The sequence below is a fragment of the Scyliorhinus torazame genome, chromosome 1, assembly GCF_047496885.1.
Source record: "Scyliorhinus torazame isolate Kashiwa2021f chromosome 1, sScyTor2.1, whole genome shotgun sequence".
NCBI lineage: Eukaryota > Metazoa > Chordata > Chondrichthyes > Carcharhiniformes > Scyliorhinidae > Scyliorhinus > Scyliorhinus torazame.
Genome location: NC_092707.1, coordinates 412,284,073 through 412,295,268, shown reverse-complemented (window position 1 = coordinate 412,295,268; position 11,196 = coordinate 412,284,073). Strand labels below are relative to the sequence as shown.

The following is an 11,196-nucleotide window of genomic DNA, read 5'->3' as shown; positions in this document are numbered from 1 at the left end:
GTGTAAGTATATGTGAACGTGGACACGTGTCTGTATGTCTGTGTGTCGATGTACATTTGGGAATGTGTGTCTGTTTGTAGACATTTAGGTCTATCTTTGTACCTGTGAAGGTGTGTGTGTTGTTTATATATTACACACAGTATTAAATGTATTACCACACGGGGCTAATCATGGTCCATTCCACGCTGGACTCACTGCTCTCTGTCCATTCTCTGCAGTGTTGCTGATATGGGTCCATTTTGAGTCAGGCTTTCCCACAGTTTCACCATTTATACAGAAAGTGACAGAATCCACCTGCTTTTCCTGAACCTCTGTTCAGTGCGATAGAAACATACCTTTAATCTCACTGTATACAGATGAAGTTGGTTGCTGTAATGCCTCAGGGAAAATAGAGACATGTTAGAAATTGTGATTGTGTAACACGTGCACAATGAGAGGCTTATTTGGAAATGTTCTACATTCTAATCATCGCGGCTTATGGGAAAAAGGGATTTATTTTATTATATGTCGTAAGAGGAAACTTTGATCCTGTGGTGAATGTTGATCACCAGACATATCCCAGTTTGTTGTAGTGAGAGATATTTACCGTGTACGTTGGGTCAGAATCTGCTGGAGAATCTTCCAAATTCAGTAATAAAATGTAAACAGTGAAGATTGGGTTTAGTAGCTGTTGTGAAAATGAGAATTTACTAAAACTTGATTCTAAAGTGTCAGGAATTATAGTCTGGGAAGGTTTATATTTCCATGACGGTGCCCGATTTCTGAAACAGTTTAATTCAGCAGGAGGTAAAGTACAAAGAACAAAGAACAAAGAAATGTACAGCACAGGAACAGGCCCTTCGGCCCTCCAAGCCCGTGCCGACCATACTGCCCGACTAAACTACAATCTTCTACACTTCCTGGGTCCGTATCCTTCTATTCCCATCCTATTCATATATTTGTCAAGATGCCCCTTAAATGTCCCTATCGTCCCTGCTTCCACTACCTCCTCCGGTAGCGAGTTCCAGGCACCCACTACCCTCTGCGTAAAAAACTTGCCTCGTACATCTACTCTAAACCTTGCCCCTCTCACCTTAAACCTATGCCCCCTAGTAATTGACCCCTCTACCCTGGGGAAAAGCCTCTGACTATCCACTCTGTCTATGCCCCTCATAATTTTGTATACCTCTATCAGGTCGCCCCTCAACCTCCTTCGTTCCAGTGAGAACAAACCGAGTTTATTCAATCGCTCCTCATAGCTTATGCCCTCCATACCAGGCAACATTCTGGTAAATCTCTTCTGCACCCTCTCTAAAGCCTCCACATCCTTCTGGTAGTGTGGCGACCAGAATTGAACACTATACTCCAAGTGTGGCCTAACTAAGGTTCTGTACAGCTGCAACATGAATTGCCAATTCTTATACTCAATGCCCCGGCCAATGAAGGCAAGCATGCCGTATGCCTTCTTGACTACCTTCTCCACCTGTGTTGCCCCTTTCAATGACCTGTGGACCTGTACTCCTAGATTTCTTTGACTTTCAATACTCTTGAGGGTTCTACCATTCACTGTATATTCCCTAACTGCATTAGACCTTCCAAAATGCATTACCTCACATTTGTCCGGATTAAACTCCATCTGCCATCTCTCCGCCCAAGTCTCCAGACAATCTAAATCCTGCTGTATCCTCAGACAGTCCTCATCGCTATCCGCAATTCCACCAACCTTTGTGTCGTCTGCAAACTTACTAATCAGACCAGTTACATTTTCCTCCAAATCATTTATATATACTACAAACAGCAAAGGTCCCAACACTGATCCCTGTGGAACACCACTGGTCACAGCCCTCCAATTAGAAAAGCATTCCTCCATTGCTACCCTCTGCCTTCTATGGCCTAGCCAGTTCTGTATCCACCTTGCCAGTTCACCCCTGATCCCGTGTGACTTCACCTTTTGTACTAGTCTACCATGAGGGACCTTTTCAAAGGCCTTACTGAAGTCCATATAGACAACATCTACTGCCCTACCTGCATCAATCATCTTAGTGACCTCCTCGAAAAACTCTATCAAGTTAGTGAGACACGACCTCCCCTTCACAAAACCGTGCTGCCTCTCACTAATACGTCCATTTGCTTCCAAATGGGAGTAGATCCTGTCTCGAAGAATTCTCTCCAGTAATTCCCCTACCACTGAAGTAAGGCTCACCGGCCTGTAGTTCCCGGGATTATCCTTGCTACCCTTCTTAAACAGAGGAACAACATTGGCTATTCTCCAGTCCTCCGGGACATCCCCTGAAGACAGCGAGGATCCAAAGATTTCTGTCAAGGCCACAGCAATTTCCTCTCCAGCCTCCTTCAGTATTCTGGGGTAGATCCCATCAGGCCCTGGGGACTTATCTACCTTAATATTTTTTAAGACACCCAACACCTCGTCTTTTTGGATCACAATGTGACCCAGGCTATCTACACCCCCTTCTCCAGACTCAACATCTACCAATTCCTTCTCTTTGGTGAATACTGATGCAAAGTATTCACTTAGTACCTCGCCCATTTCCTCTGGCTCCGCACATAGATTCCCTTGCCTATCCTTCAGCGGGCCAACCCTTTCCCTGGCTACCCTCTTGCTTTTTATGTACGTGTAAAAAGCCTTGGGATTTTCCTTAATCCTATTTGCCAATGACTTTTCATGACCCCTTCTAGCCCTCCTGACTCCTTGCTTAAGTTCCTTCCTACTTTCCTTATATGCCACACAGGCTTCGTCTGTTCCCAGCCTTTTAGCCCTGACAAATGCCTCCTTTTTCTTTTTGACGAGGCCTACAATATCACTCGTCATCCAAGGTTCCCGAAAATTGCCGTATTTATCTTTCTTCCTCACAGGAACATGCCTGTCCTGTATTCCTTTCAACTGACACTTGCAAGCCTCCCACATGTCAGATGTTGATTTGCCCTCAAACATCCGCCCCCAATCTATGTTCTTCAGTTCTCGCCTAATATTGTTATAATTAGCCTTCCCCCAATTTAGCACATTCATCCTCGGACCACTCTTATCCTTGTCCACCAGTACTTTAAAACTTACTGAATTGTGGTCACTGTTACCAAAATGCTCCCCTACTGAAACATCTACCACCTGGCCGGGCTCATTCCCCAATACCAGGTCCAGTACCGCCCCTTCCCTAGTTGGACTGTTTACATATTGTTTTAAGAAGCCCTCCTGGATGCTCCTTACAAACTCCGCCCCGTCTAAGCCCCTGGCACTAAGTGAGTCCCAGTCAATATTGGGGAAGTTGAAGTCTCCCATCACCACAACCCTGTTGTTTTTACTCTTTTTCAAAATCTGTCTACCTATCTGCTCCTCTATCTCCCGCTGGCTGTTGGGAGGCCTGTAGTATACCCCCAACATTGTGACTGCACCCTTCTTATTCCTGATCTCTACCCATATAGCCTCACTGCCCTCTGAGGTGTCCTCTCGCAGTACAGCTGTGATATTCTCCCGAACAAGTAGCGCAACTCCGCCTCCCCTTTTACATCCCCCTCTATCCCGCCTGAAACATCTAAATCCTGGAACGTTTAGCTGCCAATCCTGCCCTTCCCTCAACCAGGTCTCTGTAATGGCAACAACATCATAGTTCCAAGTAGTAATCCAAGCTCTAAGTTCATCTGCCTTACCCGTAATGCTCCTTGCATTAAAACATATGCACTTCAGGCCACCAGACCCGCTGTGTTCAGCAACTTCTCCCCGTCTGCTCTGCCTCAGAGCCACAATGTCCCTATTCCCTAGTTCTCCCTCAATGCTCTCACCTTCTGACCTATTGCTCCCGTGCCCACCCCCCTGCCATACTAGTTTAAACCCTCCCGTGTGACACTAGCAAACCTCGCGGCCAGGATATTTATGCCTCTCCGGTTTAGATGCAACCCGTCCATCTTATACAGGTCACACCTGCCCCGGAAGAGCTCCCAGTGGTCCAGATAACGGAAACCCTCCCTCCTACACCAGCTGTTTAGCCACGTGTTTGTCTGCTCTATCTTCCTATTTCTAGCCTCACTGGCACGTGGCACAGGGAGTAATCCCGAGATTACAACCCTCGAGGTCCTGTCTTTTAACTTTCTGCCTAGCTCCCTGAACTCCTGCTGCAGGACCTCATGCCCCTTCCTCCCTATGTCGTTAGTACCAATATGTACAACGACCTCTGCCTGTTTGCCCTCCCCCTTCAGGATTCCCTCTACCCGTTCGGAGACATCCTGGACCCTGGCACCAGGGAGGCAACATACCATCCTGGAGTCTCTTTCACGTCCACAGAAGCGCCTATCTGTGCCCCTGACTATAGAGTCCCCTATTACTATTACTCTTCTGCGCTTTGACCCTCCCTTCTGAACATCAGAGCCAGCCGTGGTGCCACTGCTCTGGCTGCTGCTGTTTTCCCCTGATAGGCTATCCCCCCCGACAGTATCCAAAGGGGTATATCTGTTCGAGAGGGGGACAACCACAGGGGATTCCTGCACTGACTGCCTGCCCTTTCTGGTGGTCACCCATTTCTCTGCCTGCACCTTGGGTGTGACCACATTTACATAACTGCGATCTATGACGCTTTCCGCCACCTGCATGCTCCTAAGTGCAACCAATTGCTGCTCCAACCGAACCATGCGGTCTGTGAGGAGCTGCAGTTGGGTACACTTTCTGCAGATGAAGCCATCCGGGACGCTGGAAGCCTCCCGGACCTGCCACATCTCACAGTCAGAGCACAGCACCCCTCTAACTGACATTGCGTCAATTAATTAAAATTTGTCTTTTTTTTTTTAAATACTTTTTTTTTTTAAATTGCAAAGTTACTGTCAACTATCTGTTTCCTAGCACTAGATTTCTAATAGAAATGCGATAGCGAAAGATTCCACTCAGAATCTTTCACACAATCTTCCCAGTGCAGAAAGAGGCCCCTCGGCCCATCAGGTCTGCACTGGCCCTCTGGAAGAACATTAGACCGAGACCCACACCCCTGCCTTATCCCCGGAACCTTGCACAGTCTCACTTTCCAGATAACAATCCAATTCCCTTTTGAACACCTCGATTTGACCTCCCTCCACCACCCTCACAGGAAGTTCCTTCAACCTCGGGCTCACTTCTCCTTTTGCTCATTATTGTGAATGTGTGCCTGATGCACAATCAATACTCTTGAGACCACGAGGAGTCATATTGATTCAGCTTTAATCAGATAGAACTGTACCCAGCAGCGATGTTACAGAAGTAAAGGCTGCTGGGATGGCATCGGTTCTTATACCCCGCCTCTCAGGGCGGGGCTATGAACATTATCAATGGTAGACCCCGTGGTCTAGCCAATGGTCATTCACCTTTCAGGTACTGCAATACCTGGCATTACCACAGTGCCCTCTAGTGCTTGATGTACGTTTGAGTGGGAACAGTTTCTCCTGCACCTACCCTGTCCTTTCAGAATGTCCAATTCACCTAACAAGCACGTCTTTCGGGACTTGTGGGAGGAAAGTGGAGCACCCGGAGGAAACCCACGCAGACACGGGGAGAACGTGCAGACTCCACACAGACAGTGACCAAAGCTAGGAATCGAACCGGGGTTCCTGTGAGGCAACAGTGCTAACCACTGTGCTACCGTGCCACCCATATGCGGCCCTCATTTCCCTTTCACACATTCCCAATTCCCGCTGGGATACAATGGGAGAGAGAGAGCCTTCCCTATACTGAGGGTGCATTGTGGGTGGCAGTAGAGTTCCCTGAGAGACACAGGTGTCCGGGACTGCCCACCAAAAGAGAAAATTACAGATGAGTCTTTCCAACCTGTTCCCAATCCCTCCCAATGAGTGTTGCCGAGGAATATGTAGAAAGCTGGGATCAGATCTCCTGCTCTCTCTCTGTATGTCACTGAGTGACGGTCCAATCACATGCATTGTATTCGTTGAGAAAATGCAATGTTGGTGTGTGCAGAAGAAATGGATCTGAAATCACAAACTGACATGGACACCAGCTCCCCCGGTGGGCCCTTTGCTGTTACACAAAGACAGACAGTAAGAAACAGAGAATCTCACCCATCGGGGTCCTGTCCAACGAGGGTTTCTGTCACCTGCAGCCTGGCTCTGATCACCAGCTCTCCCTGATGAAGCTGTGAAATAAATGGTCAAAATCACCATGAAGCCAGTGTTATATTGTTGACAACATTACCCTGAATGTTAAACACTTCTGAAAGCAAAGGTTAGAAAAATGATTGGAACATCAGCCTGATGGGAACAGGAGCCGGCCATTCTGCCCCTTCTGCCCATTCCACCCATTTAATGAGATCATGGTTTATCTGTCACCTAACTCCATATTTCTGTCATTTCACCACATCCATTGGATCACAAAAATCTCTGAGGCGCGATCTCCCGGAAAGTTTCTCAGTGTAATTTGTGGTGTGTTTTGGTGGGAGTTTCTCCCTGGCTCTGTCAGTGAGTTCCCCACCGCTATCTAACCACACTTAGGGCGGGATTTACCGGCTGGTCACACCGGCGGGATATTCCGGTCCCACGCCGGCGCATGGGTTTCCCGGTGACGAGGCCGGCACCCCACCCTTCATACCCCCCTTCACCCTCCTTTCATGGGCATGGCCCCCATCAGTCCCTGGCCCTGGGCAGTACCACCCAGGAACCCTGGGAATGCTTCTGCCGGCTTGTCGGTGCCACCCGGGCACCTTGGCAGTGCCAGCTTGGCAGAGATAAGGTGCCAGCCAGTCAGTGCCAAGATGCCCACATTCCAGGGGAAGGGCCAGGGGGCCACTCTGCACTATTCCTGGCCACCCAGAGATCTCCAATGGCCAAGGAGCCCCACTGGGTGCCATTCCGCCTGGTCTACGTTTGTGTGGACCAGGACTGAACGGTGCCCGGCTGAGGCCTCCCTGGGGAGACCAGTAGATCCGGAGAGGCCGGTAGATCACGGGGACACTCAAGTAGTTTAAAACTGACTTTTGCGCGCACATTGTGGGAGAGATTCTGGTCGTGCCACCTCACAGGACGTGGGTTGATCCCACGAGGCGCAGTGGCGGCTGGTAAGCCCTAGGGAGGCCTCATCCAACATCTACCGGTCACCTCACGCTCCCGGCTGGGCGCGATGTGGCCGGTTGATCACACCCTTCATCTCAGATTTAAAGTTAATAATTGATCTCGCATCAATTGGATTTGTCGAAGTGCGTTCCAAACTTCACCCTTGGTGAAGGGATGCGAGGTCGAACAGCCATCAAAAATGGCAAAGGATGCTGGGAGAATTGGCCAAGTATGAGGACAAGCTGGCTGCAGTTTAAATACACATTGATGAGAAAGCTGCAGCCCAGACATCGCAATACACAGGAAATAGGCCATTTTCAGGCCATCCACGGTCAGTAGAACTGCCCAGTCAATCCCGCTTGTTTACCAGGACACAGCGGCACCTACACTTCTTATTTGGAAAGGCCTACATGCCCCCAACACCTGCTGGCATGTCCGATCAGTGCTCTCCCCCGAAATCGGTGTGACAGCCCCTGATTGGACTTAACTGATCAGGGTGATCGAACCATGATCAAGAGACCACCCAAAAGGGCGCAGAACGGAAGGAGGAGCAGAGACAGAGCATCAGACCAGACCCAGGATGGAACATCGAGGACTACAGGAGGCAGCACACAGATAAAGGACAATATCTGTCTGCTACTTGCTCGTCACTCTGAAGTTAAGTTAAGGTCCAGTATGAACACATCATGTGGGTGTTGCCGACTAGGCCAGCATTTATTGCCCATCCCTAACTGCCCCTTGTGAAGGTGGGGGTGAGCTGCCTTCTTCAACCGCTGCAGTCCATGTGGAGTAGGTACAACCACAGTGCTGTTAGGGAGGGAGTTCCAGGATTTTGACCCAGCGACAGTGAAGGAACAGGGATATATTTCCAAGTCAGGGTGGTGAGTGACTTGGAGGGGAATTTGCAGATGGTGGTGATCCCAGGTATCTGCTGCTCTTGTCCTTCTAGATTGTAGAGGTCACAGGTTTGGAGAGAGCTGCCAAAGGAGCCTTGGTGAGTTGCTGCTGTGCATCTTGTGGATGGTACAGACGGCTGCGACTGTGTGTCCGTGCTGGGGAAAGGATATGTTGAGGCTGGTGTCTGGGGTGTAAATCAAGCGTGCTGCTTTGTCTTGGAAGGTCTTCGGTTTTCTCAGTGTTGTTGGAGCTGCTCTCATCCAGGAAAGTGGAAAGTATTCCATCACACTCCTGACTTTTACCTTGTGGATGAAAGACAAGGTTTGGGAAGCCAGGAGGTGGGTTTCTCGCTGCTGAATTCAGTCTCTGACCTGCTCTGGTAGCCACAGTATTTATATGGCTGATCCAGTTCAGTTTCTGGTCAATGGTAACCCCCAGGATGTTGATAGTGGGGATCAGTGATGGTGATGCCATTGACTGTAAAGGGGCGATGGTTAGATTCTCTCTTGTTGGAGATGTTGATTGACTGGCACTTGTGTGGTATAAATGTAACTTGCCACTTGTCAGTCCAAGCCTGGATATTGTCCAGGTCTTGCTGCATTTGGACATGGGCTGCATGGGCTCATTGTGCTGAATGATCTGTTTCTGTGCCTTATATTCGACACAACATGATGTAATCAGACGTACACTGCACACTTGGATCTTCCACTCACAATCTGTACAAACTGACTGAAAAATGTAAAATAAACTGAAAAACAATGGACTGAGAATGAGGCCTAAACACTGAACTTTACTGTAATAAACACCACCTAGAATTTCTTAAATTTCCACACAAACCTCCGCTATCCTATTGACCATCTGAACACACTTCTGGTGTCAGTAATCCCACACCCTTCCGATCTCTTCCCACTCAATGAATCATTTGGATGTAGTCATGCCAGGTCACTCAGTTACTCTGAGCCACAACTGGCAGTGCTCAAGGAGTCAAAATTAGGAGCAAGAAAGGATCGCCTGGCAGAATATTTTTGAGCTAAACCAGAATAGAATGTGGAATAAAGTGTAGAGAGTGTGGGGGACAGGCACGAGCTGGGGTTAATGGGCAGAAATCATTGAAAGTGGCAGGACAGGTGGAGAGAGCAGTTACTGAAGCACAGGAGAAACCTTTTCACACAGCGAGTGGTTAGGATCCGGAATGTTCTGTCTGAGAGTGTGTTGGAGACAGATTCACACAGCGAGTGGTTAGGATCCGGAATGTTCTGTCTGAGGGTGTGGTGGAGACAGATTCACACAGTGAGTGGTTAGGATCTGGAATGTACTGTCTGTGAGTGTGGTGGAGGCAGATTCCCACAGCGAGTGGTTAGGATCCGGAATGTTCTGTCTGAGAGTGTGGTGGCGACAGATTCACACAGCGAGTGGTTAGGATCCGGAATGTTCTGTCTGAGAGAGTGGTGGAGACAGTTTCACACAGCGAGTGGTTAGAATCCGGAATGTTCTGTCTGACAGTGTGGTGGAGGCAGATTCACACAGCAAATGGTTAGGATCCGGAATGTTCTGTCTGAGAGTGTGGTGGAGACAGATTCACACAGCGAGTGGTTAGGATCCGGAATGTTCTGTCTGAGAGTGTGGTGGAGGCAGATTCACACAGCGAGTGGTTAGGATCCGGAATGTTCTGTCTGAGAGTGTGGTGGAGGCAGATTCACACAGCGAGTGGTTAGGATCCGGAATGTTCTGTCTGAGAGTGTGTTGGAGGCAGATTCACGCAGTGAGTGGTTCGGATCCGGAATGTTCTGTCTGAGAGTGTGGTGGAGGCAGATTCACACAGCGAGTGGTTAGGATCCGGAATGTTCTGTCTGAGTGTGATGGAGGCAGATTCACACAGCGAGTGGTTAGGATCCGGAATGTTCTGTCTGAGAGTGTGGTGGAGACAGATTCACACAGCGAGTGTTTAGGATCCGGAATGTACTGTCTGAGAGAGTGGTGGAGACAGATTCACACAGCGAGTGGTTAGAATCCGGAATGTTCTGTCTGACAGTGTGGTGGAGGCAGATTCACACAGCAAGTGGTTGGGATCCGGAATGTTCTGTCTGAGAGTGTGGTGGAGACAGATTCACACAGCGAGTGGTTAGGATCCGGAATGTTCTGTCTGAGAGTGTGGTGGAGGCAGATTCACACAGCGAGTGGTTAGGATCTGGAATATACTGTCTGTGAGTGTGGTGGAGGCAGATTCACACAGCGAGTGGTTAGGATCCAGAATGTTCTGTCTGTGAGTGTGGTGGAGACAGATTCACACAGCGAGTGGTTACGATCCGGAATGTTCTGTCTGAGAGTGTGGTGGAGGCAGATTCACACAGCGAGTGGTTACGATCCGGAATGTTCTGTCTGTGAGTGTGGTGGAGGCAGATTCACACAGCGAGTGGTTACGATCCGGAATGTTCTGTCTGTGAGTGTGGTGGAGACAGATTCACACAGCGAGTGGTTAGAATCCGGAATGTTCTGTCTGTGAGTGTGGTGGAGACAGATTCACACAGCGAGTGGTTACGATCTGGAATGTTCTGTCTGAGAGTTTGGTTGAGACAGATTCACACAGCGAGTGGTTAGGATTCGGAATGTTCTGTCTGAGAGTGTGGTGGAGGCAGATTCACACAGTGAGTGGTTAGGATCCGGAATGTTCTGTCTGAGATTGTGGTGGAGGCAGATTCACGCAGTGAGTGGTTAGGATCCGGAATGTTCTGTCTGAGAGTGTGGTGGAGACAGATTCACACAGCGAGTGCTTAGCATTAAGAATGTTCTGTCTGAGAATGTGGTGGAGGCAGATTCACACAGCGAGTGGTTAGGATTCGGAATGTTCTGTCTGAGAGTGTGGTGGAGGCAGAGCCACACAGCGAGTGGTTAGGATTCGGAATGTTCTGTCTGAGAGTGTGGTGGAGACAGATTCACACAGCGAGTGGTTAGGATTCGGAATGTTCTGTCTGAGAGTGTGGTGGAGACAGATTCACACAGCGAGTGGTTAGGATCCAGAATGTTCTGTCTGAGAATGTGGTGGAGGCAGATTCACACAGCGAGTGGTTAGGATCCGGAATGTTCTGTCTGAGAGTGTGTTGGAGGTTGATTCACGCAGTGAGTGGTTCGGATCCGGAATGTTCTGTCTGAGAGTGTGGTGGAGGCAGATTCACACAGCGAGTGGTTAGGATCCGGAATGTTCTGTCTGAGAGAGTGGTGGAGACAGATTCACACAGCGAGTGGTTAGAATCCGGAATGTTCTGTCTGACAGTGTGGTGGAGGCAG

At 49.0% G+C, this 11,196-nt stretch overlaps 1 long non-coding RNA gene and 1 gene segment (V, D, J or C); one reads left to right on the top strand and one right to left on the bottom strand.

Annotated features, from left to right (window-relative positions):
- The window catches only part of LOC140428475 (uncharacterized), a 122,394-nt gene that overhangs the window by 4,539 nt on the left and 106,659 nt on the right, over positions 1 to 11,196 (bottom strand). For all 3 annotated transcript variants that reach the window (XR_011948790.1, XR_011948789.1, XR_011948791.1), the window contains exon 4: positions 6,028 to 6,101. This is a non-coding gene — a long non-coding RNA (uncharacterized lncRNA). The remainder of the gene's footprint in view (positions 1 to 6,027; positions 6,102 to 11,196) is intronic.
- LOC140428470 (immunoglobulin kappa light chain-like) overlaps positions 1 to 11,196 on the top strand; it is a 136,948-nt gene that overhangs the window by 69,689 nt on the left and 56,063 nt on the right.